This window comes from Sciurus carolinensis, chromosome X (assembly GCF_902686445.1).
Source record: "Sciurus carolinensis chromosome X, mSciCar1.2, whole genome shotgun sequence".
NCBI classification, from domain to species: domain Eukaryota; kingdom Metazoa; phylum Chordata; class Mammalia; order Rodentia; family Sciuridae; genus Sciurus; species Sciurus carolinensis.
Window position 1 is genome coordinate 107,307,609 of NC_062232.1, and position 11,481 is coordinate 107,319,089.

Here is an 11,481-nt window from a genome sequence, read left to right on the forward strand (position 1 = left end):
TAGTACATTAGAGTTACATATAATATTAGGGTTCATCATGACATAATAATGCATTTCTGGAATATAATTTGCTCCATTTAACAACTGAAGTAGAGATATAATTCCACATTTTAACCAAATCTTTGGATGACTGATATAATAGTAGTCTATTTTTCTACTACAACCAGTATCAAAATAGTGCTAGATAAGAGGAATAAATTCTAGTGTTATATAACACAATAAGGTGAATATAGTTGAAGACATTTTATTATGTATTTTATGAAGCACTAGTGAAGAAGTCAAAGGTTTTCAATGCAAAGAAAATATCAATGTTTAAGGAAATGGAAATGTTATTTATTTTAATTTGATCATTAAACATTGTATATGTAATCAATTATTACACTGTATCCTTAGACATGTACAATTATTGTGTGTCAAAATAAAAACAAACAAAAAATTTTAAAAACAATTAAAATTAGAAACAAGTTGATATAAATATTGAAATATTAATATGCTTGGATTCTTACATTTTCATGGTTTAATTCTATAAATTCATGAAAGTGAAATCACAAGTTACATAGTTTCAATGTTCACAATTACAATCATTATTATTTCCTGTTTTTAAAACTTTTAAAAGGAAAAGGTAGAGGGTCATAACCAAATTTAGAGGAAGATACAGAGATTTATTGCTCCTGCCCTCACACATACATAGCCTCCTCTATTATCAATATCCCCCACCTGAGTGGAACATTTGTTACCACTGATGAACCTAAATTAATACATCATCACACTCATATCATTTTTTTTTTTACAGGGAAGAGGGCGAGCATTCCCCCACCATCAAAATTTATGCTGTGGAGTTCCCCACATTTGGAGAAATTGCAAGTTCAGCTCATTGGAGGGCAATGGATAAGTCTCACCCTGGGAAAAACATCTTCAAGATCAAGCTTCCTCTTCTGCCAGGTAAGTACCAATAGCATTTTTTAAAAATAGAACACATTTGTGTGAGCACAATTCTAAAGATGTCTTCCCAAAATCCTACCCTCTGGTCTGCCCTAGATTAGGCATTAATCTAGGTACTCTTGTGAATGGACTTTTCAGAGGGAATTAATTGCTGATCAGGCAACATTAAGACAATAAGATTAAACTAGAATATCTGGGTTGACCTCAAATAATCACTACTAAAGAAAATACATCCTGGGCTGGGGATGCAGCACAGTGGTGGAGCCCTTGCCTAGCACATGTGAGACATTAGGTTCCATTCTAAGCACCACATAAAAAGAAATAAATGAAGTAAAGGTATTGTGTCCATCTACAACTAAAAAAAAATTTTTTTAAAGAATATGCATTCTGACACTTGTTAAAGACAGGAAGGAGAACTTTATTCAAGACTGCGGCAATAGGGTCTGGGGTTGTGGTTCAGTGGTAGAGTGCTCACCTAGCACGTGTGAGGCACCGGATTCAATCCTCAGCACCACATAAAAATGAATAAAATAAAGGTATTGTGTCCATCTACAACTAAAAAAGATATTAAAAAAAAAAGACTGGCAATAGAAGGCAACAGTATTGCAATAGGGTAGAGACCTTGAACTCAACTCCAAATACAACAAAGACAGCTGGGAATTTATAAACATCTATTTATTTTTAAATTTATTGCAAAAAAGCTATAGTCAAAAATTATAGCAAAATGAATATTTAGTGGATGAAAAATTACTAAGAGGAACTTGTTTAAATAGCAAAGTTAGAAGTATTTTTGCTAAGCTGATTTATCAGGATTCTGTTAAAACTGTGCTCAGCATTCCAAGGTTAAGGTTTAGTTATTAAAAAAGATTCAGAACGGTTTTCAAGATGGCAGTCTAGAGGGCAGCTGCATTTCATGTTGCTCCAGGACTCAAGATTCAAAAGAGGAGATAGTGAGTGTCTTGGGACCAACTCAAAGCCGCCGGGTGAGTTTCTCCCATTGGGGAGGCATCCCGGATGGGGCAGTAGCCCCAGAACACAGAGAAGTTTGTGAAGAACAGTGACTCCGAGAGACGCCCCTCCCCCCGCTGGAGCGGTAAACACCGACAGAGAAGCAGAGCGAAAAAACGGATTGAAAAAACGGAGCGAAAAAACGGAGCGAAAAAACAGCGGAGCGAAGTTTCCAGGACTGCGGGCAGCTTCTCTAAGAAGGGACAACCTAAGGAGACTCGTCTGCGAAGGGTGAGGCTCCCAGGCCCAGGAGGTAGGTCCGGGCCCCTGGGAACGTTGCCTGGGAAGGCTGCCCTGCCCAGGCGGCAAGACACCCCTCCCCCTGCTGGAGCAGTGAACTCGGAAAGCGGGGAACTTTGCAGAGGAGGCCCGCAGCACACCGCTTGGTTTTGGAGCAATCTGCCAGGGCTCCTGCGGCTGCCAGAGAAAGAGTGGGGCGGCGAGCTATTTGGACTCAGCAACCGCCTGAACAACGGGGAGGGGGCTGTCCGGAGGAGGTGGAGGTGCGCAGTGAGTGGCTTGGTCTCCAAGCGCCCACACAGAACACTGGGTGGCTGCCTGGAGGAAGAGACGAGCAGCGGGTCACTGGGGCTTGGAGCATATGTACGAGGCTCCAAGTGACTGCTCAGAGGACGGGTCACATAACCAGGTGATTAGGTGCAAAGCATGGTCCGGTCTGGGGACCTAGGCACCTTTTCTTGAAAGAGCTACACAGAGACCAGCTGAGGGGTGGAGCGAAGGTTCCAGGACTGCGGGCAGCTTCTCTGAGGAGGGGCTACCTAAGGAGACTTGTCTGCAAAGGGCAGGGCTCCCAGGCCCAGGAGGTAGGTCCAGGACCCTGGGAACGTTGCCTGCGAAGGCTGCCCTGCCCAGGCGGTAGTTGTGGACTGAGGGGAACCTCTAGGAGGGGAACTGACCAGCGAGACCTCCCCACCGCGTGAGTCTTCCCCGCCGGGTGAGGTTTTCCCACAAGGACGGTAAAACCAGAGACACAGGCCCAAACAGGCCTTGCCTCAGCCTGCAGTCTAGTTCCCCTTTGGATGACCATTGGTCAACAAGTAGAGGCACCTCTGCCCACTAGCAGGGAATATACCCAATCTGAAGACCACCACCCCTAGAGAGGCAGCTTCCTAGGGGAGCACTGCATTATCAACTTCCTCTAAGACTTCAAGCTACTGAAGGATAAGACGGGATATACTAGCAATCTTCAGGGACATTATAAGTCAATAGAGGAAATCTGCAACATCTCTGCAGTCCACTGACACCTGAATGACATGAGAAAACAAGGGAAGAAAATGCCTCAAACAAATCTGGATGTTACATCAATAAAATTCAATGACAGCATGGCAGAAGAAATGTCAGAAAGGGAGTTCAGAATGTACATAATCAACATGATAAGGGAAGCAAACGATGAAATGAAAGAGCAAATGCAGGCATTGAATGAACACACCAATAGACAGCTAAAAGAGCAAATACAGGAAGCAAAAGACCATTTCAATAAAGAGTTAGAGATATTGGAAAAAAACCAAACAGAAATCCTTGAAATGAAGGAAACAATAAACCAAATTAAAAACTCCATAGAAAGCACAACCAATAGGATAGAACACCTGGAAGACAGAACCTCAGATATTGAAGACAAAATATTTAACCTTGAAAACAAAGTTGAACAAACAGAGAAGATGGTAAGAAATCATGAACAGAATCTCCAAAACTATGGGATATCATGAAAAGGCCAAATTTGAGAATTATTGGGATTGAGGAATGCTTAGAGAAACAAACCAAAGGAATGAACAACCTATACAATGAGATAATTTCAGAAAATTTCCTAAATCTGAAGAATGAAATGGAAAATCAAGTTCAAGAGGCTTATAGGACTCCAAATACACAAAATTACAACAGACCCACACCAAGGCACATTATAATGAAAATACCTAACATACAAAATAAAGACAGAATCTTAAAGGCTGTGAGAGAAAAGAACCACATTACATTCAGGGGGAAACCAATACGGATATCAGCAGATTTTTCAATCCAGACCTTAAAAGCTAGAAGGGCCTGGAATAACATATTTCAAGCCCTAAAAGAAAATGGATGCCAACCAAGAATCTTGTACCCAGCAAAACTTACCTTCAGATTTGACAACGAAATAAAATCCTTCCATGATAAACAAAAGCTAAAAGAATTTACAAAAAGAAAGCCAGCATTACAGAACATTCTCAGCAAAATATTCCATGAAGAAGAGATGAAAAACAAAGAAGCAAATCAGCAAAGGGAGGAGATATCCTAAAGGAACTCTCAAATAAAGAGGAACCAAGTCGTTTCAAAAAAAAAAAAAAACAAATAAATGAATAAAATGAGTCAAATGACCGGGAATACAAATCATATCTCAATAATAACCCTGAATATTAATGACCTGAATTCATCAATTAAAAGACATAGACTGGCAGATGGATAAAAAAGAAAGATCCAACAATATGTTTCCTGCAAGAGACTCATCTCTTAGAAAGAGACACCCAAAGACTAAAGGTGAAAGGATGGGAAAAAACTTACCATGCACATGAACCCAGCAAAAAAGCTGGGGTATCCATCCTCATTTAAGATAAAGTGGACTTCAAGCCAAAGTTAATCAGAAGGGATAAAGAAGGACATTTCATACTGCTTAAGGGAACCATAAATCAGCAAGACATAACAATCATAAATATCTATGCCCCAAACAGTGGCTCAACCATGTATGTCAAACAAATCCTTCTCAATCTCAGAAACCAAATAGACCACAATACAATAATACTAGGTGATTTTAACACGCCTCTCTCACCACTGGACAGATCTTCCAAACAAAAATTGAACAAAGAAACCATAGATCTCAATAACACAATCAATAATTTAGACTTAACAGACATTTATAGAATATACCATCCAACGAAGAGTGAATACACTTTCTTCTCAGCAGCACATGGATCCTTCTCTAAAATAGGCCGTATATTATGCCACAAAGCTAATGTTAGCAAATACAAGAAGATAGAGACACTTCCTTGTATTTTATCAGATCATAATGGAATGAAACTAGAAATAAATGAAAGAGTAAAACACAGAAATTACTCCAACACCTGGAGATTAAACAATATGCTATTATATGATGAATGGATAACAGAAGATATTAGGAAGGAAATTAAAAAATTATTAGAGGTAAATGAGAACAAAGAAACATCATATAAAAATCTCTGGGACACTATGAAAGCAGTACTTAGAGGGAAATTTATTTCATGGAGCACATTCAATAAAAGAAGTAAAACTCAACAAATAAACAACCTAACACTACAGCTCAAAGCCCTAGAAAAAGAAGAACAGACCAACACCAAAAGTAGTAGAAGACAGGAAATAGTTAAACTCAGAGCTGAAATCAACTAAATTGAAACAAAAGAAACAATACAAAAAATTGACAAAATAAATAGTTCATTCTTCGAAAAAATAAACAAAATTGATAAACCTTTAGCCACACTAAAAAAGAGAAGACGAGAGAAAACCCAAATCACCAAAATTCGGAATGAACAAGGAAATATCAAACAGACACGATTGAAATACAAAACATAATTAGAAGCTATTTTGAAAATCTATACTCCACCAAAATAGAAAATTTCGAAGACATCAACAGGTTTCTAGAGACATATGAATTGCCTAAACTGAACGAGGAGGACATACACAATTTAAATAGACCAATTTCAAGTAATGAAATAGAAGAAGTCATCAAAAGCCTACCAACAAAGAAAAGTCCAGGACCAGATGGGTTCTCAGCAGAGTTCTACAAAACCTTTAAAAAAGAGCTCATTCCAATATTTCTCAAAGTATTCCATGAAATAGAAGAGGAGGGAACCCTCCCAAACTCATTCTATGAAGCCAATATTACCCTGATACCTAAACCAGACAGAGACACATCAAGGAAAGAAAATTTCAGACCAATATCCTTAATGAACATCGACGCAAAAATTCTCAACAAAATTTTAGCAAATCGCATAAAAAACATATTAAAAAGATAGTGCACCATGATCAAGTGGGTTTCATCCTGGGGATGCAAGGTTGGTTCAACATCAGGAAATCAATAAATGTCATTCACCATATCAAGAGACTTAAAGTCAAGAATCACATGATTATTTCAATAGATGCAGAAAAAGCATTTGATAAAATACAGCATCCCTTCATGTTCAAAATACTAGAAAAAATAGGGATAGTGGGAACGTTCCTTAACATTGTAAAGGCCATCTATGCTAAGCCCATGGCTAATATCATTCTTAATGGTGAAAAACTGAAAGCATTCCCCCTACAATCTGGAACAAGGCAGGGATGCCCTCTCTCACCACTCCTATTCAATATCGTCCTTGAAACTCTAGCCAGAGCAATTAGACAGACCAAAGAAATTAAAGGGATATGAATTGGAAAAGAAGAACTCAAACTATCCCTATTTGCTGATGATATGATTGTATACTTAGAGGAACCAGGAAATTCCACCAGAAAACTCTTAGAACTCATAAGTGAATTCAGTCAAGTAGCAGGATACGAGATCAATGCTCATAAATCCAATGAATTTTTATACATAAGTGATGAATCTTCAGAAAGAGAAGTTAGGAATACTACCCCATTCACAATAGCCTTGAAAAAAATAAAATACTTGGGAATCATTCTCACAAAAGAGGTGAAAGACCTCTACAATGAGAACTACAGAACACTAAAGAAAGAAATTAAAGAACACCTTAGAAGATGGAAAGATCTCCCATGTTCCTGGATAGGCAGAATTAATATTGTCAAAATGGCCATACTACCAAAAGTACTATACAAATTCAATGCAATTCCAATTAAAATCCCAACAATGTACCTTACAGAAGTAGAACAAGCAATCATGAAATTCACGTGGAAGAATAAGAAACCCAGAATTGCTAAAGCAATCCTTCACAGGAAAAATGAAGCAGGGGGTATTGCAATACCTGAACTTCAACTGTACTACAAAGCAATAGTAACAAAAACGGCATGGTTTTGGTACCAAAATAGACAGGTAGATCAATGGTACAGAATAGAGGACATGGACACCCAAATAAATATAATTTCCTCATACTAGACAAAGGGGCCAAAAATATGCAATGGAGAAAAGATAGCCTCTTCAACAAATGGTGCTGGGAGAATTGGAAATCAATATGCAACAAAATGAAACTAATCCCATATCTCTCAACGTGCACAAAACTAAACTCAAAATGGATTAAGGACCTCGGAATCAGACCAGAGACCCTGCATCTTATAGAAGAAAAAGTAGGTCCAGATCTTCAACATGTTGGTTTAGGACCAGACTTTCTCAACAGGACTCCCATAGCACAAGAAATAAAAGCAAGAATCATCACCTGGGATAGATTCAAACTAAAAAGCTTTATCTCAGCAATGGAAACTATCAGCAATGTGAAGAAAGAGCGTACAGAGCGGGAGGAAATCTTTGCCAATCATACTTCAGATAGAGCACTAATCTCCAGAATCTATAAAGAACTCAAAAAACTCAACACCAAGACTACAAATAACCCAATCGACAAATGGTCTAAGGAAATGAACAGACACTTCACAGAAGAATACCTACAAACAATCAACAAACATATGGAAAAATGTTCAACATCTCTAGTAATAAGAGAAATGCAAATCAAAACCACCCTAAGATTCCATCTCACCCCAATCAGAATGGCGATTATCAAGAATACAAGCAACAACAGGTGTTGGCGAGGATGTGGGGAAAAAGGTACACTCATACATTGCTGGTGGGGTTGCAAATTAGTGCAGTCACTCTGGAAGGCAGTATGGAGATTCCTTAGAAAACTTGGAATGGAACTACCATTTGACCCAGCTATCCCACTCCTTGGCTTATACCCAAAGGACTTAAAATCAACATACTACAGAGATACAGCCACATCAATGTTCATTGCTGCTCAATTCACCATAGCCAGATTGTGGAACCAACCTAGATGCCCTTCAGTTGGTGAATGGATAAAGAAACTGTGGCATATATATACAATGGAATATTACTCAGCCATAAAGAATGATAAAATTATGGCATTTGCAGGCAAATGGACGAAATTGGAGAATATCATGCTAAGTGAGATAAGCCAATCTCAAAAAACCAAAGGATGAACGATCTCGCAGATAAGTGGATGATGATATATAATGGGGCGTGGGAGGGGTTAGTTTTAGGGTTAGAGTGAGGGTTAGGGAGGGGGGCAAGAATGGGGGAAGGAAGGACTGTATAGAAGGAAAAGATGGATGGGAGAGGTGGGGGGAAGGGGAAAAATAACAGAATGAATCAACCAACATCACCCTATGTAAATTTATGATTACACAAATGGTATGCCTTACACCATGTACAAACAGAGAAACAACATGTATCCCATTTGTTTACAATAAAAAAAAAGATTCAGAGGAACTTAATGTTTGGTCATAGGGACCTTTATCATCACTCAGGCTTCTAAAGGGAGAAAAGAAATATAGAAGAGTCAGTCAAAAACATGGTGGGAAATCAGGAAGCACAGACGACATAAAGTTGAAGGGGAGGTAAGTGAGATTCTGAAAGTAAGGACTCCCCTTGCTGCTGCTGGCTTTGAAGATGGAGGAAGGGGGCTAAGAGCAAAGGATGGTGATAAGGACATCTAGCAAAGAAATAAGGACTTAAGTCCTACAACCTCAAAGGAATTGAATTCTGTCTAAATCTGAATATGTTGAGAAGGAATTTGTATTCATCCCCAGACCTCCAGAAAAGTTCGGCAAATTCATTTTGAACTCATGATATTTTGGAGAATGAAAACAACCCAGTCCCCCAAATTTCTGACATACAGAATTGTGAGATAAGTTTGTATTGTACTAACTCTGAAAGTTTGTAACAATTTGTTATTGCAGTGATAGACAACTGATACAACATTCTTATCGAAAATAAGTACAAAGGCATTGAATTGTATATCTATATCAGAAAAATTGTACAACGTTTGATTTGTAGCCCAATAAAGCAATCAAAAATTCCTTCTTGTCCCACATTGTTGTTAGTATTGGCTGAGGTAAATGCAATTTTTGCAAAGTTTTGCAAATTTATTTTGTGAAAACTGAAAGTACTCTAAGTGTGCTGACTTCTACTTAGGTCGAATGCCATTTCACATGTTATAGCAATTACCATTTCCTCCACTGTATTTTCGCTGGTTCTCACTATTGACACATTTTTCCATTGTGTGATTATTTTTTCTCACATTGACAAATTGTACTAGTTTTGTATTTAATGATAATAATACCATAACTATCATCTATATTGTGACTATTTTCCCCATATATACATTTTTTCACATAATATGCCTTTTTCCTTTATTGTTCTTTTTAAATTGTTGTTCTAATTAGTAATACATGACAGTAGAATGCATTTATTCACTTTGATATATTATACATAAATGGGTATAATTTCTAATTTTTCCAATTTTACATGTAAAAACTCATCACCAAACCCAATGTCACCAACATTTCTAGGAGTTTTGTAGTTTTTTATTTCATATTTCAGTCTATGATCTGCTTTGAATTAATTTTTATTTAAGATACAATGTCTACAATTCAGATTTATTTTTTAACAAGCAGATGTCTAATTATTCCAGCACTGTTTGTTGAAAAGTCATAAATCTCCACTGAGTTGCCTTTTTATTTCTTTGAAAAATCTTTGTGTATTCTTTGGACACATATTTTTTTTGCTTGTATTTCATAAATGTATAATAGAAAAGCAGACAACGAATTTTCAATTTATTTATCTGTAACATTCAGTGTTGGATAGGCAGTGACTTGAAGAGTACAGGCACAGGACTGAAGTACTTTACCCCAATGGACGTTTGGGTATTGGAATATTTGTGGAAATAAAATACACATAATATGAAGTTAACCATTTTAAAGTATACACTTCCATGCCATTAGATATATTAACAATATTATACAACCATCACAGCTATCTAGTCCTAGAACTTTTTCGTTACCCCAATAGGAAGTCCCACACCAATTAGGAAATCATTCCCGATTCTTCCCTCCCATCTGCCCCTGTCAATCACAAATATGCTTTCTGTCTCTGTGAATTTACCTGTTCTGGATATTTCATGTGAATGAAATCATTCGATATGCATCTGGCTTATATTCTTTTATATGAACTTTGAAATCATTCTCCAAAATATAGGAAGAAAGAAAAACATTTTTTATTATAGTCTGTCTTCCTTTTCAGGAATATAGAATGTCTGTTTTAAGTTTTGCAGATGTAATTTTTGTTTTGGTCCTGGGGATTGAACTCAAGGGCACTTGACTATGGAAATACATCCCCAACTCTATTTTGTATTTTATTTAGAGAAAGGGTTTCACTGAGTTGCTTAGTGCCTCGCTGTTACTAAGGCTGGCTTTGAACTTGGGATCCTCCTGCCTCAGCCTCCGGAGCTGCTGGGATTATAGGCAAGGGCCACCCATCCCAGCTCAGATTGTACATTCTTAAGTAAGCTACCATCATTACGTTATGTAAGTGACTTAGTTTTTGTGTTAAGTTTAATCTTGGGATCATATCAGTTTTGTCATTATTGTGAGTGTTGCATTTTCCCACATAAGTTTTCAACTGATATGTACCAATATGAAGAGAAGTTAATTATTCCATATTTTAATTCTATAACCTAGTAAGTTACTCAATTTTAATATTTTTTCACTATACTCTCTTGGGTTTTCCAGTTGAAAAATCAGATTATCTTCAGGTAAACTCAGTTATGTCTTTTCTCTTCCAATATTTATATAGAATATTTAAGTATATTTTTCTTATTGCATTGTTAAGATCTTCCAAATTAATGTTAAATAATACTGAATATAGAAAGCACCTCTGAGTTGTTCTTGATTTTTAATAGAAATAACTTTAGAAATTCAACATTTAAAATAAGTTTGCTTGTGTATACTTTCATCATGTAATATATATAATTTTTCTTGCATTTCTACTTGAGTAAGATTGCTTCTGTAGCAATGTCAAGAAGTTTTTAAAATGTCTTTTTATGCATTTATTTATAAAATAATATATATTTGTTGCTGGAACGAATAATATTTATAAAATCATGGACATTCAAATACTTTTGCATTTTTATTTTATGATGCTGAGCTATTATTTTTATATACATTTAAATTTTTTATTAATTGCCATATTTTATTTTAAAAAGTGCTTAGAAACTCATTCATGAAACAAGGGACATTGTATTAGCTCCCATAAAGTTAATATTTTGCGAACTGCATCTTGATTCATTGTACACAAATGGGGTACATCATTTCATTTCTATGGTTGTACACCATGTAAATTCATACCATTCGTGTAATCATACATGTATAAACGGTGATGATGTCTGTCTCATTCCACCATTTTTCATACCCCCCTCCCTCTCATTTCCTTCTACATAATCTTAAGTTCCCCCATTCTTCTCTCATATCTAGATTTTATATGTTAATATTTCTTTGAGATTTTGGCACCAATATGAA

The 11,481-nt window shown here is 36.7% G+C and overlaps 1 non-coding gene across 1 annotated transcript; it reads right to left on the bottom strand.

Annotated features, from left to right (window-relative positions):
* Positions 1-790: 790 nt before the first annotated feature.
* LOC124972800 (U1 spliceosomal RNA) lies at positions 791-950 on the bottom strand. Its single transcript, XR_007106574.1, has one exon. It is a non-coding gene; the product is annotated as a U1 spliceosomal RNA (small nuclear RNA).
* Between the last annotated feature and the right edge of the window lie 10,531 nt (positions 951-11,481).